We start from the raw sequence: 24,207 nt of genomic DNA on the forward strand, positions 1-24,207 counted from the left end.
CCCTCAACCCTACTGTACCTAATAACCTTGCTCTTATTCACATTTACTCTTAACTTTCTTCTTTCACACACTTTATCAAACTCAGTCACCAGCTTCTGCAGTCTCTCACATGAATCAGCCACCAGCGCTGTATCATCAGCGAACAACAACTGACTCACTTCCCAAGCTCTCTCATCCCCAACAGACTTCATACTTGCCCTTCTTTCCAAAACTCTTGCATTCACCTCCCTAACAACCCCATCCATAAACAAATTAAACAACCATGGAGACATCACACACCCCTGCCGCAAACCTACATTCACTGAGAACCAATCACTTTCCTCTCTTCCTACACGTACACATGCCTTACATCCTCGATAAAAACTTTTCACTGCTTCTGACAACTTGCCTCCCACACCATATATTCTTAATACCTTCCACAGAGCATCTCTATCAACTCTATCATATGCCTTCTCCAGATCCATAAATGCTACATACAAATCCATTTGCTTTTCTAAGTATTTCTCACATACATTCTTCAAAGCAAACACCTGATCCACACATCTTCTACCACTTCTGAAACCACACTGCTCTTCCCCAATCTGATGCTCTGTACATGCCTTCACCCTCTCAATCAATACCCTCCCATATAATTTACCAGGAATACTCAACAAACTTACACCTCTGTAATTTGAGCACTCACTCTTATCCCCTTTGCCTTTGTACAATGGCACTATGCACGCATTCTGCCAATCCTCAGGCACCTCACCATAAGTCATACATACATTAAATAACCTTACCAACCAGTCAACAATACAGTCACCCCCTTTTTTAATAAATTCCACTGCAATACCATCCAAATCTGCTTCCTTGCCGGCTTTCATCTTCCGCAAAGCTTTTACTACCTCTTCTCTGTTTACCAAATCATTTTCCCTAACCCTCTCACTTTGCACACCACCTCGACCAAAACACCCTATATCTGCCACTCTATCATCAAACACATTCAACAAACCTTCAAAATACTCACTCCATCTCCTTCTCACATCACCTCTACTTGTTATCACCTCCCCATTTGCACCCTTCACTGAAGTTCCCATTTGCTCCCTTGTCTTACGCACTTTATTTACCTCCTTCCATAACATCTTTTTATTCTCCCTAAAATTTAATGATACTCTCTCACCCCAACTCTCATTTGCCCTTCTTTTCACCTCTTGCACCTTTCTCTTGACCTCCTGTCTCTTTCTTTTATACATCTCCCACTCAATTGCATTTTTTCCCTGCAAAAATCATCCAAATGCCTCTCTCTTCTCTTTCACTAATACTCTTACTTCTTCATCCCACCACTCACTACCCTTTCTAATCAACCCACCTCCCACTCTTCTCATGCCACAAGCATCTTTTGCGCAATCCATCACCGATTCCCTAAATACATCCCATTCCTCCCCCACTCCCCTTACTTCCATTATTCTCACCTTTTTCCATTCTGTACTCAGTCTCTCCTGGTACTTCCTCACACAAGTCTCCTTCCCAAGCTCACTTACTCTCACCACCCTCTTCACCCCAACATTCACTCTTCTTTTCTGAAAACCCATACAAATCTTCACCTTTGCCTCCACAAGATAATGATCAGACATCCCTCCAGTTGCACCTCTCAGCACATTAACATCCAAAAGTCTCTCTTTCGCGCGCCTGTCAATCAACACGTAATCCAATAACGCTCTCTGGCCATCTCTCCTACTTACATAAGTATACTTATGTATATCTCGCTTTTTAAACCAGGTATTCCCAATCATCATATATATGTATATATATATTTATTTATATTTATTTTGCTTTGTCGCTGTCTCCCGCGTTTGCGAGGTAGCGCAAGGAAACGACGAAAGAAATAGCCCAACCCACCCCCATACACATGTATATACATACACGTCCACACATGCAAATATACATACCTATACATCTCAATGTACACATATATATATACACACACAGACACATACATATATACACATGCACACAATTCACACTGTCTGCATATGTTGAAATGTATATTTATGTATATGTGCGTGTGTTTACGTGTATGTATATACATGTGTATTTGGGTGTGTTGGGCCATTCTTTTGTCTTTTTCCTAGCACTACCTCGCTACTGGGGGAGACAGCGACAAAGTAGAATAAAACAATATATATATATATATATATATATATATATATATATGGTGTGGGAGGCAAGTTGTTAGAAGCAGTGAAAAGTTTTATCGAGGATGTAAGGCATGTGTACGTGTAGGAAGAGAGGAAAGTGGTTGGTTCTCAGTGAATGTAGGTTTGCGGCAGGGGTGTGTGGTGTCTCCATGGTTGTTTAATTTGTTTATGGATGGGGTTGTTAGGGAGGTGAATGCAAGAGTTTTGGAAAGAGGGGCAAGTATGCAGTCTGTTGTGGATGAGAGAGCTTAGGAAGTGAGTCAGTTGTTGTTCGCTGATGATACAGTGCTGGTGGCTGATTCGTGTGAGAAACTGCAGAACCTAGTGACTGAGTTTGGTAAAGTGTGTGAAAGAAGAAAGCTGACAGTAAATGTGAATAAGAGCAAGGTTATCAGGTACAATAGGGTTGAGGGACAAGTCAATTGGGAGGTAAGTTTGAATGGAGAAAAACTAGAGGAAGTGAAGTGTTTTAGATATCTGGGAGTGGATTTGGCAGCGGATGGGACCATGGAAGTGGAAGTAAATCATAGAGTGGGGGAGGGGGCGAAAATTCTGGGAGCCTTGAAGAATGTGTGGAAGTCAAGAACATTATCTCAGAAAGCAAAAATAGGTATGTTTGAAGGAATAGTGGATCCAACAATGTTATATGGTTGCTAGGCGTGGGCTATAGACAGAGTTGTGCAGAGGAGGGTGGATGTGCTGGAAATGAGATGTTTGAGGACAATATGTTTTGTGAGGTGGTTTGATTAAGTAATAATAGGGTAAGAGAGATATGTGGTACTAAAAAGAGTGTGGTTGAGAGAGCAGAAGAGGGTGTTTAGAAATGGTTTGGTCACATGGAGAGAATGAGTGAGGAGAGATTGACCAAGAGGATATATGTGTCAGAGGTGGAGGGAACGAGGAGAAGTGGGAGACCAAATTGGAGGTGGAAAGGAGTGAAAAAGATTTTGAGTGATCGGGGCCTTAACATGCAGGAGGGTGAAAGGCATGGAAGTAATAGAGTGAATTGGAACGATGTGGTATACCGGGGTCGACGTGCTGTCAATGGATTGAACCAGGGCATGTGAAGTGTCTGGGGTAAACCATGGAAAGTTCTGTGGGGCCTGGATGTGGAAAGGGAGCTGTGGTTTCAGTGCATTATTACATGACAGCTAGAGACAGTGTGAATGAATGTGGCCTTTGTTGTCTTTTCCTAGCGCTACCTCACGCACATGCAGGGGGAGGGGGTTGTTATTTCATGTGTGTTGGGGTGGCGATGGGAATGAATAAAGGCAGACAGTATGAATTATGTACATGTGTATATATGTATATGTCTGTGTGTGTATATATATGTATATGTTGAGATGTATAGGTATGCATATTTGCGTTTGTGGACGTGTATGTATATACACGTGTATGTGGGTGGATTGGGTCATTCTTTTGTCTGTTTCCTTGCGCTACCTCGCTAACGTGGGAGACAGTGACAAAGTTTAATAATAATAATAAGAAAATGTATATATATGCATATGTTGAAATGTATATTTATGTATATGTGCGTGTGTTTACATGTATGTATATACATGTGTATTTGGGTGTGTTGGGCCATTCTTTTGTCTTTTTCCTAGCACTACCTTGCTACTGGGGGAGACAGCGACAAAGCAGAATAAAACAATATATATATATATATATATATATATATATATATATATATATATATATATATATATATATATATATATGGTGTGGGAGGCAAGTTGTTAGAAGCAGTGAAAAGTTTTATCGAGGATGTAAGGCATGTGTACGTGTAGGAAGAGAGGAAAGTGGTTGGTTCTCAGTGAATGTAGGTTTGCGGCAGGGGTGTGTGGTGTCTCCATGGTTGTTTAATTTGTTTATGGATGGGGTTGTTAGGGAGGTGAATGCAAGAGTTTTGGAAAGAGGGGCAAGTATGCAGTCTGTTGTGGATGACAGAGCTTGGAAAGTGAGTCAGTTGTTGTTCGCTGATGATACAGCGCTGGTGGCTGATTCATGTGAGAAACTGCAGAAGCTGGTGACTGAGTTTGATATAGTGTGTGAAAGAGGAAAGTTTAGAGTAAATGTGAATAAGAGCAAGGTACAGTAGGGTTGAGGGTCAAGTCAAATGGGAGGTAAGTTTGAATGGAGAAAAACTGGAGGAAGTAAGGTGTTTTACATATCTGGGAGTGAATCTGGCAGTGGATGGAACCATGGAAGTGGAAGTGAATCATAGGGTGGGGGAGTGGGCGAAAATCCTGGGAGCCTTGAAGAATGTGTTGAAGTTGAGAACATTATCTCCGAAAGCAAAAATGGGTATGTTTGAAGGAATAGTGGTTCCAACAATGTTGGATGGCTGTGAGGCGTGGGCTATGGATAGACTTGTGCATAGGAGGGTGGATGTGCTGGAAGTGAGATGTTTGAGGATAATATGTGGTGTGAGGTGGTTTGATCGAGTAAGTAATGTAAGGGTAAGAGAGATGTGTGGAAATAAAAATAGCGAGGTTGAAGAGCAGAAGAGGGTGTTTTGAAATGGTTTGGGCACATGGAGAGAATGTGTGAGGAAAGATTGACCAAGAGGATATATATGTCGGAGGTGGAGGGAACGAGGAGAAGTGGGAGACCAAATTGGAGGTGGAAAGATGGAGTGAAAAAGATTTTGAGTGATCGGGGCCTGAACATGCAGGAGGGTGAAAGGCGGGCAAGGAATAGAGTGAATTGGATCGATGTGGTATACCGGGGTCGACGTGCTGTCAGTGGATTGAATCAGGGCATGTGAAGCGTATGGGGTAAACCATGGAAAGTTGTGTGGGGCCTGGATGTGGAAAGGGAGCTGTGGTTTCGGGCATTATTGCATGACAGCTAGAGACTGAGTGTGAACGAATGGGGCCTTTGTTGTCTTTTCCTAGCGCTACCTCGCACACATGAGGGGGAAGGGGGATGGTATTCCATGTGTGGCGAGGTGGTGATGGGAATGAATAAAGGCAGACAGAGTGAATTGTGTGCATGGGTATATATGTATTTGTCTGTGTGTGTATATATATATATGTGTACATTGAGATGTATAGGTATGTATATTTGCGTGTGTGGACGTGTATGTATATACACGTGTATGGGGGTGGGTTGGGCCATTTCTTTCGTCTGTTTCCTTGCGCTACCTTGCAAACACGGGAGACAGCGACAAAGCAAAATAAAAAAAAAAGTATACATATACATATATATTGGATGGTATTGCAGGGGAATTTATTAAAAAAGGGGGTGACTGTATTATTGACTGGTTGGTAAGGTTATTTAATGTATGTATGACTCATGGTGAGGTGCTTGAGGATTGGCGGAATGCGTGCATAGTGCCATTGTACAAAGGCAAAGGGGATAAGAGTGAGTGCTCAAATTACAGAGGTATAAGTTTGTTGAGTATTCCTGGTAAATTATATGGGAGGGTATTGATTGAGAGGGTGAAGGCATGTACAGAGCATCAGATTGGGGAAGAGCAGTGTGGTTTCAGAAGTGGTAGAGGATGTGTGGATCAGGTGTTTGCTTTGAAGAATGTATGTGAGAAATACTTAGAAAAGCAAATGGATTTGTATGTAGCATTTATGGATCTGGAGAAGGCAAATGATAGAGTTGATAGAGATGCTCTGTGGAAGGTATTAACAATATATGGTCTGGGAGGCAAGTTGTCAGAAGCAGTGAAAAGTTTTTATCGAGGATGTAAGGCATGTGTACGTGTAGGAAGAGAGGAAAGTGATTGGTTCTCAGTGAATGTAGGTTTGCGGCAGGGGTGTGTGATGTCTCCACGGTTGTTTAATTTGTTTATGGATGGGGTTGTTAGGGAGGTGAATGCAAGAGTTTTGGAAAGAGGGGCAAGTATGAAGTCTGTTGGGGATGAGAGAGCTTAGGAAGTGAGTCAGTTGTTGTTCGCTGATGATACAGCACTGGTGGCTGATTCATGTGAAAAACTGCAGAAGCTGGTGACTGAGTTTGGTAAAGTGTGTGAAAGAAGAAAGTTAAGAGTAAATGTGAATAAGAGCAAGGTTATTAGGTACAGTAGGGTTGAGGGTCAAGTCAATTGGGAGGTAAGTTTGAATGGAGAAAAACTGAAGGAAGTAAAGTGTTTTACATATCTGGGAGTGGATCTGTCAGCAGATGGAACCATGGAAGCGGAAGTGAATCAAAGGGTGGGGGAGGGGGCAAAAATCCTGGGAGCCTTGAAGAATGTGTGGAAGTCGAGAACATTATCTCGGAAAGCAAAAATGGGTATGTTTGAAGGAATAGTGGTTCCAACAATGTTGTATGGTTGCGAGGCGTGGGCTATGGATAGAGTTGTGCGCAGGAGGATGGATGTGCTGGAAATGAGATGTTTGAGGAGAATGTGTGGTGTGAGGTGGTTTGATCGAGTAAGTAATGTAAGGGTAAGAGAGATGTGTGGACATAAAAAGAGCGTGGTTGAGAGAGCAGAAGAGGGTGTTTTGAAATGGTTTGGGCACATGGAGAGAATGAGTGAGGAAAGATTGACCAAGAGGATATATGTGTCGGAGGTGGAGGGAACGAGGGGAAGTGGGAGACCAAATTGGAGGTGGAAAGATGGAGTGAAAAAGATTTTGAGTGATCAGGGCCTGAACATGCAGGAGGGTGAAAGGTGGGCAAGGAATAGAGTGAATTGGATCGATGTGGTATACCGGGGTTGACGTGCTGTCAGTGGATTGAATCAGGGCATGTGAAGCGTCTGGGGTAAACCATGGAAAGTTGTGTGGGGCCTGGATGTGGAAAGGGAGCTGTGGTTTCGGGCATTATTGCATGACAGCTAGAGACTGAGTGTGAACGAATGGGGCCTTTGTTGTCTTTTCCTAGTGCTACCTCGCACACATGAGGGGGGAGGGGGATGGTATTCCATGTGTGGCGGGGTGGCGATGGGAATGAATAAAGGCAGGCAGTGTGAATTAGGCGCATGGGTATATATGTATGTGTCTGTGTGTGTATATATATGTGTACATTGAGATGTATAGGTATGTATATTTGCGTGTGTGGACGTGTATGTATATACATGTGTATGGGGGTGGGTTGGGCCATTTCTTTCGTCTGTTTCCTTACACTACTTCGCAAACGCGGGAGACAGCGACAAAGCAAAATAAAATAAATAAATATATATATATAGTCTTAAAGTGATGACCTTGATTAGAGCCTTAGCTGCCACTGCGATGTTAGCTACCAAAACGAAAAAGTTATTTTCATCAAAATGATCTGATCCACAAACCCCCTACCTTTCCTTAAACTCCTTGCTTCTCGCTTATTCTGCATTCAGTCACTTCCATCACTTTAACGGTCGACAATCTTTTATACACTTTTCGTGGTATACTAAGAAGACTTGTTTGCCTGTAATTGCTACATAAAGAAATAATAATAGCTTTCACCAATGCTCACACACAACCATCTGTTTCTATGCTAAATTACTTATCAAATGCATCCACTGTATCACAACTTTCTTCTCCGTACTTCAACATTTCAGCCATAGTACTAGCCATGCCAGAAGCCTTTCTTACCTTTAACTTTATTATCACCCTCTTTTACCTCCTTTCTTGATGTGGGCCCTAGCACGTGTATCCTTTTCCTTCCATTCTCCATACCCTTGTATGTAACACCTGTTGCCTAACTTCCCAAACTCATCAGTTCGTCAAAATACTCTTTCTATCTTCCTTTCACCTCATCCTTTTGATTCAGTAACTCCACTTTCGTACTTCTCACATTAGCATTTTCACTGTTGCATCTCACATTAACATTTTCACTCTAACATCCACCTCTTTCACTTTCAGTTCCTTCCAGTACAATTTGGTACATTTATATTCCCAAAATATTTCACTCATCATTTTTCCAAAATATTCATCTACTCTTTCTTTGCTCTCCTCATCCATCCACCATGCATTTCCACTTTCATTGTTGCATCTCACATTAACATTTTCACTCTAACATCCACCTCTTTCCCTTTCAATACCTTCCAGTACAATTTCTTATATTCCTAAAATATTTCACTCAACATTTTCCAAAATCTTCATCTACTCTTTCTTTGCTCTCCTGATCCATCCACCATGCATTTTTTACTTTTATTCTTATACCTCACAACCTTGAATCAAAGTTCTAATTCCTCAACCTTCAGGAGTTCACCTTTAAACATTTTAAACACCTCATTCACACATGACTGCATCCCTATATTTACAACATTTTCATCTAAATTTTCAGTCACCCATATTTCATACTGCCTGCATTCTTTCTGATTCTAAATTTTCAGCCATCTACATTTCATACTGCTTTCATTCTTTCTGATTCATCTAAGAATTCTTACTTGCCAACACTTACTTTTCCATTCTTCCTAACACAATACTTCCTCACGTCCACATGGAATGCAAAATGGTCAGTCTCTCCAAAGAATCTTCTCATAATTCTAGCATCCAGCATGACCTTTCTCAGCCTTTCAGCCTCTGCCACATAGTTAATCAAACACTTTTGCTCTTCTCTTCTCTCATTTCTCGTGTGTATACCTGTGGATCATCTTGTACAGACAAAAGGTTCTAGCAAGTATCAAACCCTTCTCAGCAAAGACATCCACAAGATAACTTCCATACTTATTTACTCCAAGCACCCCCCATTTGCCAACCATCTTGCCAATTTCATCACATCCCACCCATGCATTCATATCACCCATTACAACCACTTTTCTTTGCAAAACCATTTATACAGTCATCAAAATTTCTCCACAAAAGCATCATTTCATCCTTATCTCACACAGTCTTCATATTCACAGATACATATACACATACTAATAAATACTTCACAATTCCAGTCTTTTCTTTCACCCACACTACTCTTGATCCATTCCATCAATGCTCTGTAACAACCTCCCATAGTCTCAATGATAGTACAATTGCACAACCTTCTTTCTCTCATCCCTGATAATTTTCATTCATTCTTGTCCATACAACTCCTTCCATGCCCTTCCACAACTTGCATTCATTATTTCCAGTTTCACTTCATACACTCTAGCCAAGGATATGGGTTTCCCCAATTTCAGCACATCCGAACTATAACTTTTAAATTACTCCACAAGCTCCCTCCTTTTACTCTCAACAGACACCCCATTTACATTTGGAGCCATCACCCTCAATCTCTCATCCCTTTTACTCCTTGACATAACTGATGGACTCTAGTGCCACTTCTTAGCCTTTTGTGCCTCACCTTTGACAGGCCACTGGCAGGGAACTTTAGCGCAGTGTATCCCAGAGGCAGTGGGCTCTTGAATTGTTCGAAAAACTGAAAACCCAGCCCACCTCAAGTGTTTGTAAAAAAAAAAAAAAAAAAAAAAAAAAAAAAAACCTACTATTTTCTATTTTCCTGATGGAGTTGGGCAACACCTGATTCTGTTCCATCCTCAGTGGTGTAATATAAAGGCCATAATGAGAAGGCAGCGGGAGAGTTGGGTACTCCAGAAAACCAGAGTATCCCCTTGAGGCACTGGAATTCAAAACTTTTCCCATTAGAAGTGTAAGCAAAATGTTAAGGAAAAAGGGAAAGCAAAGAAAGAGTAGACGAAGATTTTTGAAGATAGTTGAGAGAAAAGTTTAAGGGGAATAAGAAACTGTATTGGAAGGAGATGAAAAAGGAAAGAGGTGGATGAAATAGTGGTAATGTTAATGTGTAAAGTAAGGGAGTTGCAAAATCAAAAGGAGGAAGTGACTGGAAATACCTGGTTTAAAATGAGATATATCCACAAGCATATGTATGTGAAAAGGAAAGATGGTCAATGGGCATTATCAAATTACATATCAATTGATAGGCTTGTAAAAGAGAGACTTTTGGATGAGTATGTGCTAAGGGCAGCTGGTGGGTGAGGGTCAAGATTTGTACAGGATTTTGAAAAAGAGGAAACAATGTCAGACAGTAGAAAAAGATGAGAGTAAGTGAGCTTGGAAAGGAAACTTGTGACAAGAAATACCTGCAGAGTTTGAGTGTAGAATGGCAAAAGGTAAGAGCAAATGAAGAGAGGGGAGTGAATGAGGAATGCGAGACATTTATAGAAGCAGTGATGGCATGTGCAAGAGATGCATGTGACACGCGAAAGGTGGGAGGTGGGCAGATTAGAAGGGGTAGTGAGTGGTGGGATGAAGAAGTTGCTAGTGAAAGAGAAAAGAGAGATGTTTGGGCAGTATTTACAAGGAAGGAGTGGAAATGATTGAAAGATATATAAGAGAAAGCAGCAGGTGGTCAAGAAGATGAAGTAAAAGTTGAAAGAGAGGGCAAATGAGTGTTGGGGTGAGAGCATTATTAAACTTTAGGGACAATAAAAAGATGCTTTGGAAGGAGGAAAATAATGTGCAAAAGACAAGATAATAAATGGGAACACTGGTGAAGGGGGTAAAAGGGGAAGAGATAACAAGTAATGATGAAGTGAAGAGGAGAAGGAGTGAGTATTTTGAGGGATTGTTAAATGTGTTTGATATAGAGCGGCAGATGTAGAGTGTTTCAGTTGAGGTGGCATGTGAAGTGAACAAGTCAGGGAGAGTGGTTTGGTGAAGAGAAAAGAGATGTCTCGTTGGTCATGATACTGTCACAGCGATGAGGCATACTGGGCTTGGAAAAACTCTCCTTCCTCTGACACCCATTGGCATTTATCACTACCCGTAATAATTGCAAGTATGTTATCCATGAGGCAAATGCTCCTTTTTCAAAGGAAAAGCAATAACCTCTCCTCACCCAGTGATAGGTTTTTCTGGTCTTTAGCTAAAGGGTATTGCAAACAACTTATATCTCTATACCTTTCCTTCACCGTTCTATTCTGATATTATTGCTGTCTCTAGCTTTGGTTCTTATTTCTCCACAAACAGAACTGACTGAAGATGCTTTTCTAGAAGTCAATCAAAAAACCAACTAGGGGTAAAAGTATTCTTGATCTTGTCCTCACAAGTGACACAAACTTAATCAACTCTTGCGAAGTAGACAAGAATTTGTCAAACAGCAATCACAGTTTGATTACATTAGAGATAAATTTATATTAAGAAATAAATGAAACTCTAGATCCCATATCAAAGGAATGCAAATTTTGAAAACATTAGACACGAAATTCGCAGTACCAATTGGACAAAACTTCTTGACTTCCACACAGTAGAGGAAATAAGGAGTAATTCTAAAAACACTTACTTGAGATTGAAAATAAATATATTCCACGAATTATGAAGAGAACTTGCAAAATTTCATAACAATCATGGATGAATGAGAAAAGGTCTAATTTTACCAAAGAAAAAACATAAGAAAATCAAATCAAGGGGAACCAATGAAAATCACCAGGAATCAATCAAAATCCAAAAAGGGTGCAAGAGAATTATAAGACAGAGTAAATGCAAGGAAGAGAAAAGAATTTCTTTGAAAGTTAAGAATAATCCTAAGGAATTCTTCAAATATATAAGACAAAGGAAGACAGTGAGAGAAAGAATTGGACAATATGAAATGAACATGACACACTGACTACTGACGACAAGGAAATGATTACCATACTAAGTTATCCCTTTAACTCTGTATTCACAATTGAAGAAACATCTCGAATACTGCAATCAATGAAAATGTTTTAAGGATCTGATGAAGAAGAGTTGAAGCTTTGAGAAATAAAGAGGTCTGAAGTACGTAAATACCTGGACCTATTAAATCCTAATGGCCCAGATAACTTAGCTCCAAGATTTTTAAAAGAGGTCAGGAGACAGCTGATATGCCCCATAAAAATATTCAACAAATGATACTCCTACATATAAAAAAAAAAAATTGTGACGAACTACTGCCCAATTAGCCTTACATCAGTGTTATGTAAAATGATGGAAAATAATAAGGGATAAAAATGTCACTTTTCTAGGTCACAAAATTATATTGGACAACCAAAATGGTTTTCGCAATAAAAGATCCTGCCTGACAAATTTGCTGGAATCTTTTAATGTGTTTTATCAGAGCTGGGATGAAAAACTACCATCTGATGTAGTATATTTAGATTCCCAAAAGGTTTCCAATAAAATACCTCATAAAAGACTCTTACATAAACTCAAAGCACAAGGAATCAATGAAGAACTCTGTACATGGATCAGAGACTGGCTTATTGGAAGAAAGCAGAGTGTAATATTAAACAGCGAAGCCTTAAACAAGTGGTGTGCTACAGGGGTCAGTCCTAGGCCCAATTCTTTTCATAATGTACATTAATGACCTAGAACTCGGTCTCATATCTAAGATCTCCAAATTTACAGACGATACTAAACTAAAGCATTAAACAGGTGGGACTGCAAAATGATTCAGAGATCTTAATTTACTGGCAGAGTGGTCAGACAGATGGCAAATGAAGTGTAATGTAGACAAGTTTAAAGTTATGCACCTTGGAGACAAGAATATAAATTACAATTACAAATTATTCAGAAACTCCCTAACTAAAGTAAATGAAGAAAAGGACCTAGGAGTTATTTATCATTTGCAACAATCTGAAGTACAATAAACAGTGTCAAGCAGCAAGTAAAAAAGGCTACCAAATTACAAAACAGCAGAAACAACTCTCACACATTAAAATTCTCTAGTAAGACCACACCCTGAATATGCAGCCCAGTTTTGGTCTGTACTATAAGATAACGAAAAATTAGAGCAAGTACAAAGATGCACAACATAATTGATCCTATCCCTTAGAAATCTGGCATACGAAGTGAGGCTAAAACAAATGGATCTCTTATTCCTTAAAAATGTAGACTTCATGGCCACTTAATCTAAAATTCTGAACAAGTTCAATAAAGCAAATCACAAACATCTTTTTGAAATACAAGAAAATATGGTTAACAGGACAAATGGAATAAAACTCAAAGCTAAAAGATGTAGTATGGACATGGGGAAAAACTTCTTTTCTAATAGGTGTGTTAAGCACTGGAATAAGTTTCAGTCAGACGTAGTGAATGCTAAGATTATAAATACCTTCAAAAGTTGTTCAGACAAATACTCCATATATTTCGGTAAACTCTGAGAAAAAACTCCAGGAATAAACTAAATATGACAGTGGTAATGGGGACACTAGAAGGCTAATGTGCAGCAGCGAGGAGTAGGTGATACCTTAAAAAACTGCTGAGTGGAATCACATTTTCTTCTCAAGTTAAACTTTTTTTTTTACCAGACAACTCAGTCATGAGCCAATCAGGCCTCCTGTTGTATGTCTGTCTCATGTAAACTCATGAAAATGCTTCTTTGGATGACTAACATTCCTTCACCCCCTGAAGTCCCTCTTACTAATCCTATGTCCCTTTCTGTAATCTTTTGAACTATCTGAAAATCATATGTTTCTCTAAACACAAGCAAAGCTTATGGACCTAATGGTATCTATCCCCACATACTGAAAGAGTGCACCTTTGAACTTGCACCTGTGCTTGCTCGTAAAATCAATTTCTATTTAAAACTAGAATTATTCCTACTTCTTGGAAGCAGGCATTAATACATTCCACTCCAGAGAAGGGTGGCATTTCTAACCCCTCCAACTATCATTTTGTTATTTTGACATCTACTATTTCCAGTCTTTGAATCCCTTAACAACCCCCATTTCCTCAGATATATCTAATTTTCACTTTGATCAGCAGCATGGCTTCCAGAAAGCAAGATCCACTAGTGATATTCTTTCTTATCTTACTAATGTCTGATCATCACCCAAAGAGATTTTGGGGAATCCTATGTAGTCGCCCTTTATATACCCAAAGCTTTTAACAAAGTGTCACACTGGGGTCTTATCTCTGAGCTCCCCTCCCTCATACCTAGCTCCCTCTCTGTCCTATCTATCTCCCTGTTTGTTGAGGGATCAGCCACTCCCCTTCCTCTAACAACAGCGATGTCCCCCAAGGTTCTGTCCGTCTCCTACAATTTTTTCCTTTATATCAACAATTTCCTTTATTCTACAAATAACCAAATACACTTATACACAGGTGATTCAACACTGCATTCCTCCACAACCAGTACTTTTGCTCCTTCTCTCAATCAACCTGCATCTTGTCTCAACACAACTTCCTCAATAAACTCAGACTTGGACAGGATAACTCAGTAGGGTTGATGAAATCTGGTTAATAGTAATGCATTCAATATCAGGTTTCTGCCTGTCTATCCATCGGAAATTTCTAACAACTATGCTGTCCCTTTCGATGATACTGTAATTCCACATCTTGACTTAATGAACATACTTGGTATTACTGTAACATCCACACTATCTTAGAAACCCTGCATTATGAAAATAGTTAAATCTGCCTCTAGGAAAATGAGTCCTGTTGGATGTCATATTTTTTTCTTTCAGATAGTTGCTTAATCTATACAGAGTATTGATTCAAGCTTGTGTGGAGTTCTACTCTCACATCTAGGGTGGTTCTAGCTCTGCAACCTTACCTGACCAAGTCGAGTCAAAAGTGGTCTGACTTATCAACTCTCCCAAGCCAACTTCAAAACTTGACTCACTTACCCTATGCCACAATGTTGGTTTACTTTCCCTCTTCTGTATGTATTATTTTGCTTTTGCTCCCAAGAGCTGGCTGCTTGTATGCCCCCATCCCTAGCTAAACCATGCAATACTCGGCAAGCTCCTGTGTCACATGATTACTGTGTGGCTGTTACTGTTTCTTTCCCTACACCTTGAAGCTTTGGATATCTCTACTTTCATGTCTTTCCCAGTAACTATGACCTGGCACTTTTTCAGAGACAGGTTTTTCAATTCTTCCAAAATTTTTTTCTACTTTTCCTTGTCTCTTCTTTTCTGTCATTAACCCCTTTCCATTTCAATTAAGGCCCAGCCTTGTTGTGGACTTTTGTTTGTGACTGGAGCCACCAACTTAAAAAAAAAAAGAAAAAAGATAACATGACAGGTGGTGGCTCCACTACCCAGTCTTCTTACAAGGAGTCATTCCATGCAGTCCAACAACAAATCAACCCACAGCAATGCTGCATTTCTAAGTCTCAGCTGCTGAGGAAATTTAGGTGAGGCTTTCAAGGGTTCTGTTGATGGTGAGAAGCTTTTTCACCAAGCTTCATTCTAATCACTTCAGATTTTCCCTGATATTCCTGACATCCATCGCTCTTACCAACATCAACTTATCAATTCTAAAGTCAATAAGTTAGTAGGACAAAAGTAAACCTAACCAGGTTAGGCACAGTGACACATTTGAAAAAAGTTATCACAACCTAAGCTTCTAACACCAGAGATTTTCCTATATTCTCAATGCTAAGGCAGACCTATACACCTCACCAGTTGTCTCACCACAGGGGACCAAAAAAATGACTACAGATAGTAATAGGTCTTTCTCATGTTCAAAATATCTGCATGAATGAAAAATGGTAAACTATCAGTTTAGTCATGTATTAAAAATAACTTTGAAGATAGAGCGACTTTGCTCTGCAATACCTGTGTAATACTTGGAGGTAACAGTGAAGAGCGTACATATGCCATGATAAAATGTGGGATTAATTAATGTAAAAGTTGGTAAAATGGCACCTCAGTCAGTTGTGTGTTTGCTGACATCTGTTCACAATTAGTGAAATACTCAGATAAAAATGGTATAATTAGGCGAGAACATGAAATATTGAAATACATCTCGACTGCATAAAGTTAACCAATCGTTTTACTGATTCTGCTAGATTATTTGGCAGACTTTTAGGCACTTTCTCTTTAAACCCATATCTCCCATATTAATGATCCTCAGCACAATAACCTTACAAATCTGCAAATTAAACTATAAAGCTCAGTCACTCCCAATTCGTTCTATTCTTCAGACACAACACCAGGATTGTGAAACAAAACTACTCGATATCTAAAGCTAGTTTCAATGAGTTATTAAACTACTAATTTACAAAATAATCACTAAGATTCTACAAGTAAGTAGTAGTCCCTCACAAGACAAATATTCATTGGCTTTTTGCTCACTATAGACTCAATCGACGTAAGTTACTATATATAGTTCAAATACAATCTTAATGTTACAGTTTTAGAAGTTCATGTATGAAAGATTCACACCAATCAAGGAAAGTCCGAAATTAGGTCTATGACAGAATCAGTGTCTACCTTTTTGTTTACAGCAAGAGACGTAGTCACTGCGGTCGGGAACTCGTCGAACAGCTGATGTTTGTTTATAATCACGCGTTCGAAGATAAAATTTCTCTTTACTTTCATTAGCAATATAATGATTTGACACAAGCTTTTTCAAACAATAGTTATGAATATATACATATATACACAACAAAATTTGTTGTAAACATCATGTGACCTTTACTTTGCTACAGATTTTTTTTCAGTATTTGTGAATGTCTCTTCTTTGACTTCTTCCTATTCTTAACTCTATATAGCATTACTGCAGCACTGAATCATACCCAAATCTGACGCCTCAGAGAGGTGCCAAATACGGATATGATTCATTGTAATTTATATGGAACAGAAACACATCGGTACTTTTTTGAACGCTGTATGCTGCACAATTACACGAAAGCCATTTTTTTTTTTTATCCTTTAAAGGTAGAGACCGGTATTTAATTTACAAATCAAAATCTATTTGAACACTTTCTTGAGCTCCGGTGATATAAAATTTTCGCTTTGGTTGTTGGAAATACCGAGTCATTTTCAGGTGCTGAGATTTGGTGTGTACCTTCAAATCAATCGTCCCCTAAGAGGAAACAGAGTCCCACTCCCTAAGAGATAATTTAGTTTAAAGTTAACTTTAGCCTATCACTAACACGCGGTTATGGCATTAAGAACCTTCTAGACCTCTATGAGAGGGTGAATTCCGTCTTATATCAAAGGTGGATGGTTAGACTGTTCCTAGAGGTGCAGGGAGGAATAAAGGGTAGACACCTTCACAGGGTTAAATATTACCTTAGCGGAAGAGAACAGGACGCAAACGAGAGGAGCATACTCGAAAGAGCGTAGAGGTAACAAGTGGCGTGTTTCAGGGCTTGCCTTGTTCATACTGCTGCTACTCTTGGAGTATGTAAATGACTTGCCCGATGTACTGGTCTCTTAACTAACCATTTTTGCGGATGATGCCGTCAATATGAGGTAAATAAGGAATGGCGACGACGGCATCAGTTTACAGGGGCACCAGGACAGACTCCAAACTTGGTCTGACAAAAGGAAGTTGACGGGCTTCACAGTGATCGTTACCAAGCGGGTTTGATACTGTCTGTCATCAGAATTGCACATGAGATATGAGAGGGAGGAATGCTGACTGCTGGCAAGTAGAGGTGGATCAACCATAGAGTGGATGAGGCTCAAGCTTCAGGTCCATCAAAGAACACATACCCATCAAATGTATGTAGGAAAGAATATAAGGCCACCCAAACAGACAATGACTAGACAGTAAGAAAGGAAAACCTGGACCGCAGGAGAGTATTGCTTATTGGCGTTGCGAGGGTAATACATTACAATTTGCAGTCACCACCCAAGGGCGTCCCAGCCTACACGAGCTCCGAGGCAAACACCATCTCCGCCCCCTCCCTGCTGAAACAGGGGCCCCCGTCCGGCAATGGTCGCTAGGGCCGGTCCTACTTTTTTCCGAATTTCAAATCTTACATTAAAAAAACGAGATTAGGAAGGAACGAACTCACAGGCAAAGCAAAATGAGTACAGTGTACTAAGTATTGATGTCGAAGTGATGATTGAAGTTCAGATTTGAAATAGAAGTGGGATTTGAAAAATAAATGCTCAGGCCCTTGCTCCTCGATCGATCCCGGGCCAGCGATCCTCTCTCATCGGCCCTGAGACAACCCAGCAGTAAATGCTATTTGTCATTTTGTGTGTGTGTGTGTGTGTGTGTGTGTGTGTGTGTGTGTGAAAGACGTGCGATGGAACAATAGGCTTGCAACTTATTCCACCGCTATGGAAAAACACCCACAGTGTCTTTTTCTATGACCCATCCACCATCTTGAACATACTTAACTATAGGCACATCTGGTTTAATCAGCTTCAGGCCCATCAGAACCTTAGTCCGGCCCTGGTCGAGTATAAGAATAGCAAGTATATGGGTAAGGATATGGTCGGTAAGCTACCCACAACACATACTTCACCATAACTAGCTTATGCCTACCTCTCAAGGCTGCTTAACAACACCCGTAAAGCACCCTGCCTACCGTCTCCCACCAATACCGGCAGCGAACACGGCAGTTTGGCAGTACACTTCCACCTCGCATTACCAAGACCTAAACACATAATGTATAAACAGTAATATTTAACCTGTAAAACTTACTGTATATCTATTACCACTTTGACTATGTATAGCCGCCTCTACTTCCAGCCGGGGCAGTCAGCGTTGTCACTTGTCAGTCCTCTCTTTCCGAGAGTTGTGAACCTTGGGAGGATCGACTCGTTACTTCGAAGCTTTCATTTCAAGCTACTTCCAAGTCTTCATTCTCCGAAATTTTGCACATCATGACGGGATCGTGGCTAGTCTCCGCAATGGCTCACTGTACGCGGTGCTAACTTCGGCTTCCGTAAACAAACAACAAAACATTGTTGCGTCATACACTCCTTTCCGTGCCGTGAGTTCGAAGCCAAACGTGGGCAAACACAGGCGTTCTCTGATCTCAGTCCGTAAGACCACCCTAATTATCCTTTGACGCCATTCATACATTGTGTTACCTTAACCCGAGTTGGAAGCAAATAATAGCTTTTATCAAAGGCTAACGATGAATGAGAATATCTATAACTTGATGATGATCTAACTGCCAGAGGTGGAATCCCCTTGGGCAAGGTGAGGGTGGTGTGAAAGAAAAGGAAAGTGAAGTGTGGTGCGTCTGGCCTACCTCAAATACCAGTTTGAAGCAGCGAAACAAAGACGTTTGTACAATGAAATACATTAGATAACATTAATGATGAGGTTATGTAGCAACCTTTGTGCAGGATGTCTTTAAATAACACCTAACTGGTTTCTTGCCGAATGCTAACATGCACACTACTTGTTTTTTTAGTCTTAATTATTCAGATGCAATAGATGGAATGCTTCATTAAAAAAATCCTACAGGCTGATGTTATTAAACCCACTATAACATGTAATTATCCTATGCACAAAACAATGCTCATTCAATATACACACCCATTTAACACCGCAGAATTATATTTATCTTAAGTTATATGTTAAGACTCCTACAGAATGTATGACTACACCCAGTATGAATGAGTGTTCATACGTGGTTATACATTTCTCGTGGATGTTATATTCATTACGCAAACTTCGTTGATTCCTGTAATGTTGAACATGTGATGGGGATTCATCAAATAAGAGGAATTGCATAATGTAAAACCACAGGAAAATCGAGGCCAATGGAAGACCTTTTCATGGTGTGGTCCTTGGTGTATCTAAATCTTCGTCAGGATCCAGCCACAGCTGAAAATAGAGGAAGGATCACCTTGTATACCCATAAACCGTAAGATCTGACAGGAACACGTTATGGGAGGTGTATTAGACTCATTTCAAGCAGTTGGTGGTGACGAACAGATGGCCAGTAATAGAAGCACCGCCTCACAGTTCGAAGGGGTCGGCAATACCGATCCTGAGGAATACCGGTCCAAGAGAGAGTGCCACTGCTAGAAGACCTTGGTGGGTTTGCTGACGTTACAGGATTTCACAGCAGAATGATGCCTTTCAGTCCACGAATGGAGGAGGGAAACCTCAAAAGTTGGCATAGTAGTGGGATGGGACTAAGGGAGTACTCTACCATACGGACATAACCATCAGCTGTGCTCCTGCGTGACCAGTGATTACCAAGTGCTGTACTCTGGTAGTGCCTGAGGCCATGGTAGTCTCTACGGTCCACGCCAATAGTGTGGACTCAAACTCTAGTGATTTGGCACAAGCTTCTTAAAGACTGTCTTGTTTGGCCTGAATAGTGAGAGCACTGATGCTGGCCTGTGATTGTTCAAACCCACTTTCTGTCATTTCAATAAGACTATTAGTGTTGTTCCTTAAACAGTGATGGTTTGGTCACATGAATTCCCACACACATGTTTATTTCACCAAGAAACCCACACTTTTGTTATGAAGATAATTGTCAGCACAATAAAGTCAAGCCTGGGTAAGAACGAGCAGTCATTTTCCAGGATATGTGCTGACATTGGCAAAGGCTGCTTAAAGCAGATAAGCAGGCTTCAACAGGGAGAGGTGCAGACAGACACTGATAGACAACAACTTCTTGGGTTCTATTGGACGTGTAGTGAGACGCCTGTGGAGCGAGTATAAGCCATTGGTCAAATGTCTCCAATCATTTCTGGGTTTTTTCATTGGCTTAAATTCATGATTGGCTACTGGTGACAACATTGTTGTGATTGGTTACTTCCCTGTGATCCCCCTCACCCCTCCCAGTGTAAATTACGCCAGCATGGGAGGAGATAATTACTTCATCTGTCTATCTCTAACTTATTCTGGCAACCTCTTAAAGAATAGTGCAGGTGCCGCAAGTTGTGGTACACATATGCAAATCATTCCCATAACGTATGTCGTAAGGATGTTACGGTAACGATCATTTTGTAACTGTCCCAGGTCTGTGTATGGCAGTTACCAAGCTCGGGAACAAGTACTTCTGTATAGCCTGTAGGAATGGTGAAACAAAGACGCTGGTGAAGACGTGACATGTTTATACGCAAACAAATAAGACACACAAGTGAGTTGAAGTGAGACACGAAGACGTGTGTCGACTGCCAGAGCGGATGACGCTCGTTCAAAACAAGAGGGAGGCGAGCATAATATATTACATTATTAATATGATATGTAGGGATACACTAGACTTAGTGTAAATAACACAGACTTCCTCCATCTCCCTCCCGGGGATACCTGAACAGAAAAAGATTTAGATATCAAGGCGTTCCATCAAACTTACGTCTGCGGCAGCTTCGTCTGGGTATGATGTGCGTGTGTGTTGGGGGAAGGGACCGAACCTGATGATCACCTCCCTCACGGAGTAATGTACTATTGTCGCTGGCATGTGAAGAAGCGGGCGGGTTTGGAACGGTAGTGGTGACTGGCAAGGTTGCTGGGGTGGCGTGAGTGAAATGTGATGTAGTCTCAGGAAACGGGAAACTTGATGTAGTAGTCCCGGTGGCGATCGATATCTACGACTGTTCCCCGCTTCGTGGCGGAATCTTGTATGTAGACAGGTTCACCAAGCTTGAAAGGGGGCAGGGAGCGGGCCGTGCTGCTATAGTGCTCCTCCGCCTTTTGCTGTAGTGTGAGCTGTCGTGCATCACACTCGTCCGCTGCGTTTTGCCACTTGGGAGCGGCAGTGTGCTGGCATGGATGAACGCGGTGGGTTACCGAGAGAGGGTGACCGGCCGTCAGGGTTGGGGTGTTGCGTGTATCCATCAGTCCTCGGTCGAAGTTTTCATCATCCAGGCAGCCATTACCGGTGGTTTGAGGATGAGGTACTTCACCTGCTTCACACACGCTTCATCATGACCGTTGGCTTGCGAGTAATGCGGTCACGAGACGTGGTGAGTCACGCCACAACGCTTGAGGAAGGCAAGAAATTCAGAGCTGGAGAGCTGAGGTCCACTGTTCGAGCGGAGACAGATACCCCCACACTAACGAAGAAGCTACGGAGAAGCTTGATGGTACTGCGTGATGTGGCGTCCCTTCCGTACTCACCAACGTGAGGCCATCCACACAGACGATCGGCGTACAGCAAAAATACCTTTTTTTGCGAGGGAGAACAGGTCAGCAGTGATGTCCTCAAAAGGTCGGGACGGGGACCTTTACCTGTGATGGCTTGAGGGTCTGGTACGCGTCACATGCCTGCACGGTGTTCACGATGTCACTCGTGATGCCAGGCCACCACACCGTCTGCCGGGCACGGCGTTTTGTGGCTTTTATGCTTCGGTAAGAGTCGTGAAGGCGGGAAAGAACGTTGCGGCGAAGTGTGCAGGATGATGAGCCGGGCGCCACGGAGAACAAGACCTTCGTCAGTGGTCAGGCTGTCTCGTATTTGCTCAAGTCCCGTAGTGCTGATGATACTTTTTTTTCCTATCCTTTAGAAAACCTGCGATAAAGGCGTCGTGTTGCTGAGGTTAAGTGTCACCCTGGGCAGCAGCTGTACGTATCTCGTCGATGACAGGGTCACAGAGGTGATGGGGGAACGGGGGGGGGCTGTGACGACACTTCCACTGCTCTGGCCATCATGCAGCTCCGTAAGAAGGTGACGTCTGCCTCTTTTGGGGTCGCTTTATCCACGGGTGCGCGGGAGAGCACGTCGGGGATTGCATGCTCCTTCCCCTTACGCCACACTGTCGTGAAGGAAAACTGCGTCGTCTTCTTCAGACGCTGGAGACGTGGGTTCACAGTATCCAGTGCGTAGTCGTTTAAAACGGATACCAGCGGCTTGTGATCAACGAGATCGAAGTGCGGTAGATCCAGCAGACACAGGCAGCACTTTCTCGTGGCACACACAGCGGCCACGAATTCCAACTCCAATATGGCATATCTTGTCTCCGCGTCGCAGAGAAAACGAGAGCCACACTGCACCAGCCGCCACTTGTCACCGTAACGCTGAAAGGGCGTATCCTACACCTTTCAGTGACGAAGCATCGTCTGTCTGCAGAACTGCAGGAAGGATGGGATCGAAGTGGGAGAGAACTGGAGCCGAGTTTACGACTTGTTTCACTCTTTCGAATGATGCGTAATGGTCGGTCCACGCGAAATCATTCCTGGGGCTGAGAGGGGAGCGGAGGGTATCTGCCGCCGGTGCTATGCTCGGGGTGAGGTCTGCTAGCTAGTTCACAAGACCCATGACCTGAGGTCCGTGATGTTGGTGGGGGTGGGGAAATCCGCGATCGCACTCACCTTACCTGGGTCTGCAGTCACACCCTCAGCTGCGATGCCATACCCTGAGAATTTGGCAGACTGGTTGGCATATACAAACTTGCTGCAGTTCATGGTTATGCCGTGTTTCCGACATTGTTAAGGGACAACTCGGACACGATAAAGGTGGACTGTGTAAGAAGAGTTCCAGACGAGCAAGTCGTCCACGATATTGGCACAGTCATTGACGCCTTCGAGTGCGACGCGCCACGTCTACAAAATTCGACCCCTGTGGAAACGAATCCCATAGGACTACGTAGATACTTGTAACGCCCCCACGCAGTTATGAAGGTGGTGAACGGATGCGCCTCCTCTGTTAGCAGAAGCTGCCAGTATCCCAGTTTCGCGTCCATCGTGATGAAACATCTGGAACCAGGAGCGACCTCCATGAAGGCGTTGCGCGGTGTTAGGGCTGGGTGGGCTAGTCGCAAAACTTGCTTGTTCAGCTTGGTGAGGTCCACGGTGATGCGGACGCCTCCCTCCTGCTATGGTGCGACCATCATGGGATGACACCACCCCGATACGTCGTCACCTAGTGGCTGGATGATCCCTTGTTGCACCATGCTGTCTAGCATCCGCTTAGTGTTTGCTCGCCAGGTCAAGGGGATGGCTCTGGAAGTGTGGAGTGCAAAAGGCTGCACTTACTCCTGCAGGTGGATCTCCATGGGCGGGAGATACATAATCCGCAGACGTATTCTTCTTCGAAACTTCTCTGGGTCCACCAGGACGTCTTTGAAATCTGCTCAGCGCTGGGGACATCAGGGTTGACATCGGCTTGGCATCGGTTGTGGAGCGACTTTATCTTCTTAGGGTAGTTAGCAGGGATGATGATGAGGGTTCTGGCGTCATACCAGGCTAGCAAGGCGTCTATGTCGGTGGACATGTCTCCCATGATACAACAGGTGACAGTTTACTGCTGTCTGCTACGAGAACCTTCTCGTCCTGCTGAAAGGAGAGGTCAGACTCGCGAAGACTGAGCTGTTGCAGCTATCGCTTCTGCGCCGGTGTCGAGCATGCAAGCAGAGCCCCTCGACGTGTTTCGTCAAGGACACTCCGAAGTTGACTTTGGGAGCGGGACTGTTGGAAGGGGACCTGTGGACGTCACTCAGATTCAGGTAACTGGCAGCTTCACCTGTCGGTGTGTTGTCATAAGATCTCTGCGGATCCTGTAGCTTCTTGCGACA

General features: G+C 42.3%; 1 protein-coding gene across 7 annotated transcripts in view; it reads right to left on the reverse strand.

Annotated features, from left to right (window-relative positions):
* LOC139755387 (BTB/POZ domain-containing protein 3-like) overlaps nt 1-24,207 on the reverse strand; it is a 167,276-nt gene that overhangs the window by 137,723 nt on the left and 5,346 nt on the right. The window contains exon 1 of one of the 7 annotated variants that reach the window (XM_071673932.1): nt 20,204-20,225. The exons of 2 other annotated variants lie outside the window; for them this stretch is intronic. The gene's annotated coding sequence lies outside the window, so the exon portion shown is untranslated. Of the gene's footprint in view, nt 1-16,251; nt 16,410-18,424; nt 18,551-20,203; nt 20,226-24,207 lie in introns of those variants that run through there. 4 more of the 7 variants (XM_071674116.1, XM_071673759.1, XM_071673678.1 and 1 more) reach the window with 4 other exon arrangements.

The sequence above is a fragment of the Panulirus ornatus genome, chromosome 1 (genome assembly GCF_036320965.1).
Source record: "Panulirus ornatus isolate Po-2019 chromosome 1, ASM3632096v1, whole genome shotgun sequence".
Taxonomy (NCBI): domain Eukaryota; kingdom Metazoa; phylum Arthropoda; class Malacostraca; order Decapoda; family Palinuridae; genus Panulirus; species Panulirus ornatus.